This window comes from Rhea americana, unplaced genomic scaffold (genome assembly GCF_003343005.1).
Source record: "Rhea americana isolate MKP2758 unplaced genomic scaffold, rheAme1 scaffold_221, whole genome shotgun sequence".
NCBI lineage: Eukaryota > Metazoa > Chordata > Aves > Rheiformes > Rheidae > Rhea > Rhea americana.
In genome coordinates this window covers 428,664-434,949 of record NW_028186333.1, presented here as the reverse complement: position 1 = coordinate 434,949, position 6,286 = coordinate 428,664, and positions in this window count along the sequence as shown.

Sequence of the window (6,286 nt, the reverse complement as noted above, 5' to 3'; positions counted from 1 at the left end):
GAAGGCAGAATTTTTGGAAAACTTCACTATTTTTTGTTAGAAGTTCCAACAAAACTATTGGAAATGTAGCAAGTTGTTTCTAGACTGGCTTGCATGCTTATTTCTTTATTTGCCTCCTGAAATGCACTGGGATTTACTATCTGCTAAGATATATTAGGAATTTTTTCTAAGACCTCTTCCTGTGGTATAATTGCAACTCCTGAGGGATACCTTAATTCAGTTTCTTTTTATGTTTTCTGCCAATAAATACATCTCCCTTTATACATTTATGCCAACTATTCTGCTAGCTGGTAAAGTTTTTGTGTACTTTTACATATTGGGAGATGATGGCTTAAAACTATGTCTTGGTGTAGTGCATTCCCTACATTAGAAGCAAATACTAGAGGCAGTTTTAGTGTCTGAACCATAAATACCTTATTCTTACGAATACTTTAGAAGCAGAGTTGGAAAAGATAATGGCTTGTGTGTATATAACACTTGTCATTGTGAGAGATGTAAAAGTTTTACAAACTGCAGTATAGATTTAGAGTTTGCTTTACTGTCTACTAAGTGCAGCTTTTTCTGTGGGTGGAAGAAAATGAATGTTTGACAACACACAGCGTGGGTAGCCAATATTTTAGGAACCGATTAACCTCCCCCTGCCAAACACACAGACACATGCACACACTAAAGCCCGACACCGCACAAAACGCAGGCACTGTGGTGGCTTAGATCGGTTTGAACAAAACTGCCTTTCTGCCAGCTCTTTCTGGCTGGTTGGGCCCCGTACTGTTCCATTTTTGGTTTTGCGGATGCCTCAGAAAGAACGAGGATCCAGAGAGCAATGCTAATTTCCGAAACTGAATCTAAATGACCTGCCCATATTTTGGGCCTGTCTGGGCACAGTAAAGCTCAGGAATTTCCTGAGGCTTCTCACCACAGCTGCAGGAAGACAAGGGAAGGGAAGGGAAGGGAAGGGAGCTGCATAACATGCCCTGTGCTGCCCGCGCACCCGGTGAGGTGATGCTGCAGCAGCTTCCAGCCGCTCGTCCCTCTGCTGTCGGTATTACAGAAGTTTACCTGCTTTTGTGCTGTGAGCTCTTATCCATCTGTGAGAGCTGAGCTAAGCCGTTCACCTGAACGGTGACCTTGACTGCACAAGGTCTGGTAGCTCCTCTTAGGCGCTGCGGTTTACTTGTTCTGTTTGCGATAACTGGGGAGAAAATTGCTCCGTTGTACTGCTGGGGAGCGGATCCGTTTCAGATTACTCTGAAAGGCAGCCAACAGGACGGTTAACACCATGGGGCCACGTTTTTAAACAGCCTTCAGTCTGGCTTTCAAGTTTGTTCTCCCAGGTCGGTACTCTCAGTCAGTTGTAAAAAAAATTAATTTCAGGCCCAWTTAGTGGAGGATCTCCATCAATTGGGTGTAGCTAAAACTGACTAAAATTATAGTTGAAAGGATAGCAGGAARATGAAACAGCACCTGAGCTTTTCCTAGTGCAATGGGTTTAACTGGTCTTTTGTTTTATTCAGATTGTGTGCTCTTGTATTTTAAAAATGCAATAGTGTTAGAGGATGTCGCTGCAGAACCCATCGTTACCTCTTTAAGTGCAGGAGGCATCAGTGTAGTAAACAGCAATGGAGCAAATTAATCCAGGTAATTTTCTGGACTGAAAGGCAGGTGTCAGTATCTTCAGGTAAACTCCCATTTACTTAAAGTTTGACCTTCAGACTGTGTATTTTGATGGGGACGTGTGGGACAGAGCACACAGATGCTAGTATCAATTGTCATGACAATTACCAAGAATCCAGCTTTGTTCTCCAAGGTGCTCCAGGAGCAAGACAAGGGAACAACATGCTAGCAAGAGAGATGTTTGCATCCAGACAGCAAGCTTGATTTCCTTAAAATTTCCTGTTTTTTGTGATGCCCTAAGAACCGCAAGAGTAATTTTCTCACCATTCTCTGTGCATTTCAAGATCTTACAGCCTGTCCCACAGGAAGAAGAGGAAAAGAGTGAGTACGTAGGGAATTGAGAACAGCATGAATTTCAGTGCAAAGAATTTGTCGCTTAGAATCATTCCCCCCCAGCCTGGGGATAAACACAGTCCTAACGAAAGCCACCCTATGGACTGATACTGGTTCGTGGCTTGCTTTCCTAATGAACTTTTTCATAGGTCTGTTCTGTCCTCATCATTGGGACTGAGTTTCTCACTTTCAACAATGAAAACAGCTATGAAAACTCATGCTTTCTGCTATAATCAGCTTATTCATAAAACTGAACCTGTCACATGGCAAAAAGTCTGGTGGAAGTGTTATATGTGTATTTCCTACTTTCTTACATTGACAGACTGTTGCTCATAGTGAGTAATACCTGTGAGTATGTGAGAAACAAGTATTTYGTCAACACCAGAAAAGGTAAGTTAAAACCTAAAAGTTTTCTGCTCCCCAGAAAATCATGGGAAAGTTATCCAGAAAACTTCCATTGCAATGTATAAGACATTAAATTCTCTTTGAAACAGTTTGGGTTCAAGCCACGCCGTCTTGATGGCTGCTCTGTTATAAAACTTGAATGTGCTGTAAGAGCAAGGACTTGCTTCTTGAAGGTAGAAATCAAACACCAAGAATTGTATTTCTGCCCCTCCRATGGAGAGAGGGGTGAAATGTACTTTGCTTAGAACAGAAATCTGGCCTCTGGACGGATGGCTGCCTTTTTCAAGTGCACTGTTTCAAAATGAGTTAACCCTGCTAGAGAATGCTACTGTACCCCATACTTCTCATGAAACGAAACCAGAGGCTGCCCTCAGGGAAGCTGGCTCCTATTTTCTTAAAATAAGCCTGGTTCTTTAATCATGAGATATGCTTTTGTGGAACATAAGCTGTTCAAATTTGGGAGGAATGGTCTTTAGTTTGTTTTCTGTCTTCTGCAACTGACATGTTATCGAGACTTGTAACAAACCAGCAAGCAAACAAAAGTGTCCCCTTTGTTAAAGAAGGGACATGTATCACCWGCTTATTGTAAAGCAAATAAGGAAAAAGGACCGAGAGAAGGAAATTTCCCGTTGCCAGCTGAGCCTTTATGCTGATTTTCCGTGAGAGTGTGAGCTTCCTCTAATGCATTCATAAAGTATATAATGGGAGGTGTTTTTGTCTCCTGGTGTTTCTGCACTTCTAAGAGGAATGCTTTTCAGTCCCTTACTACCATGACCCTAAAAAACACACATCAAACCTTCTTCCTTCACGGAGGCATGATGTTTTTATACAACACAGTAATCACCCTCACATTCCCAAAGCTAAGTCTTAATTACARCCTCAGGGAACACTAGCAAATAGCCTATAAACACATGGCAAGAGTCTTTATCCTGAGCTTGGCAGGATCTTTTTCGGTGGAGGCTGCCAACAGCCTCAYATTGGTCACTTCCTTCCCCAGCCACTATCTGACAGATGTGCTGGAGGGGACAGCATCAGGCTGTTCATGCCATTCGATCTTCTGGCCTCCTTGGTCGGCTTTCAGCCACCAGATGTGTGATAGAACTCGCAATCTCTTTAAATCAGAAGAGCCTAATAAATAAAATTAAGTTTCTCCCTTCTCTGATTAGTTTACTGCATAGGGTTGAGGTAGAAAGCAAGCGGATTTTGTAGTGACATTTAAGGCATCAAAGAGCAGTTCAAAGCAGGCTAAAGTTAACACAAAATAGCTAAAAAGTTCAGTGTTTCTTAGAACTCTCTTTAAGAGGAAAAGAGATACTGTTCTCTTAGGATGCAACTACAGACTCCTATTTTGGGTGGATTTCTGTCAGTCCTGCACTACAGCTGCGAAGGATTCCAGGATCCCATTTCCAAGCTGCAGTTACAGCACAGCTTATGAGCCATAGGCATGTTGGATTGAACCATACCCCCATACACATATCCCCAGGGCACATGCAGTTAACTCTCATCCCCTGGAAAAGTTTGAAACCATGTTGTAATTGCATCTGGGGACAGGCAGGTTGAGCTGGAGTTCCTCGAGCCAACTGTAACTCTGCAAAAGCTTAACTCTCAAAGCAGGTTAAAAAGCTAAAAAAAAAGCATTACGTGCTGAGCAAGAGTGTCTTTGAAGCAGATCCACAGTGCTGTAACCCAAAGTTCAATAGGCACTGTGCCAGTTCCTCTGCTGAATCCCGTGTGAACTTTACATTGCTTTGCTTATTAGTGACATTCTAAATGCTTGGTGTATTTTTCATCATATGCAGTCAGTCTTGTGGTGTAATGTAAATCATGCAAACCCTTTCTTTAGGGGAGATGCTACTTTTTCTGACTTTGAGAACACCAGCTGCAAAGTACTTTACTTTTACCTATGGAGGCTATGTTTACCTTTATGGTAAATTAGTAGCTTTTCCTGTTTACTTATATACTGTCTACATTGCATTTAAATGAGGAATTAGCTTGCTTGACTCAAAGCCAAATCTTTTAAAGCTATGCTTGTAGAAGGAGAATATTGAAAACTAAAAAGTAGAATTAATCTGTCAGTTAAAAAAGTCTCAGTTACCTCTATCATAAGGAAACAGTTGGCATCTGCTTCAGAGACATTTCTGTAAGTAAGCACATGTGCACTTAATATTCTGCAGTTAGTGGGTGCTGAATTTTCAAGTTACTGTGTTCTAATGCTTCCTTAAAACCTCTTTGGTTTTCTTTTGCCCTCATCATATGCAAAGTAGGACCAGCCCTGGAGTGGCACCTCAGGTTTCCTTTGGTATAATTCAGACATCACTGAAGTTAATGAAAGTTTTGACATTGCCTTCAGTGTAAGGATTTTGCGTCTGCTGCTCAATAACCTGATTTTAATACCCTGTATTTTCATGCAGAGCTTCATGGAGATTTTAAGCTCATAGGCTTGAAGAGCTTTTGCTTGTACAGACCAGTTTGTCAATTCTTAAATAATGTTTACATACATATAATTAAGAAAAATAGAGGATAAGAGACTATGAGGAGGTACCTAGGAAGTACCCTGAATGAAAAAGCTATTACCTCCACTGAAAGTCTCCTAGGAAAAGACTTTATTCCTTTGATTCTACACATAGATGATAACTTCTTGTCACAAATGGTGGAGGAGCCTATGAGGAAGGGTGTCCTGCTGGATCTTCTCCTTACCAACAGAGAGGGACTGGTCAGAGATGTGAAGGTTGGGGGCAGCCTTGGCTGCAGTGACCATGAGATGGTAGAGTTCAGGATCCGGGGCAATAAGTAGGATGGCAACCCTGGACTTCAGGAGAGCAGACTTTGGGCTCTTCAGAGACCTGCCTGGTAGAATTTCATGGGTTAAGGCCCTAGAAGGAGGGGGGAGTCCAGGAGAGCTGGCTAGTATTCACACATCACTTCCTCCAAGCTCAAGAGTGGTGCATCCCTATGAGTAAGAAGTACAGCAAAAGGGGCAGGAGACCTGCATGGGTGAGCAAGGAGCTCTTGGCCAAATTCAGAGAGAAGAAGAAAATACACAGAATGTGGGAGAGGGGACAGGCTACTTGGGAGAATTATAGGAATGCAGTCAGAGTATGTRGAGATGTGGTGAGGAAGGCYAAGGCCCAGTTGGAATTGAGTCTGGCAAGGGATGTTAAGGACAACAGGAAGGATTTCTTCAAATACATCAGCAGCAAGAGGASGACTAGGGAAAATGTGGGCCTGCTGCTGAATGGGGCGGGGGCCCTGGTGACAAGGGATAGAGAGAAGGCAGAATTACTGAATGCCTTCTTTGCTTCAGTCTTCACTGCTAAGGGCAGCCCTCATGAATCTCAGAGCCTGGACACGAGGGAGAAAGTCTGGAGAAGGGAAGACTTTCCTTTGGTTGAGGAGGATAAGATTAGAGACCTTCTGGGCAGGCTAGACATCCACAAATCCATGGGCCTGGATGGGATGCACCCACGGGCACTGAGGGAGCTGGYGGATGTTGTTGCCAGGCTGCTCTCTATCATCTTTGAAAGGTCCTGGAGAACTGGAGAGGTGCCTGAGGACTGGAAGAAAGCCAGTGTCACTCCAGTCTTCAAAAAGGGCAAGAAGGAGGACCCAGGCAACTATAGGCCAGTCAGCCTCACCTCCATCCCTGGGAAGGTGAYGGAACAGCTCATTCTGCATGTCATCTCCAGGCATATGGAGGAAGAGAAGGTGATCAGGAGTAGTCAGCATGGAATCACCAAGGSGAAATCCTGCTTAACCAATCTGATAGCCTTCTCTGATGGAATGACTGGCTGGGTAGATCAGGGGAGAGCAGTGGACGTTGCGTACCTTGACTTCAGCAAGGCTTTTGGCACTGTCTCCCCCAACATCCTCCTAG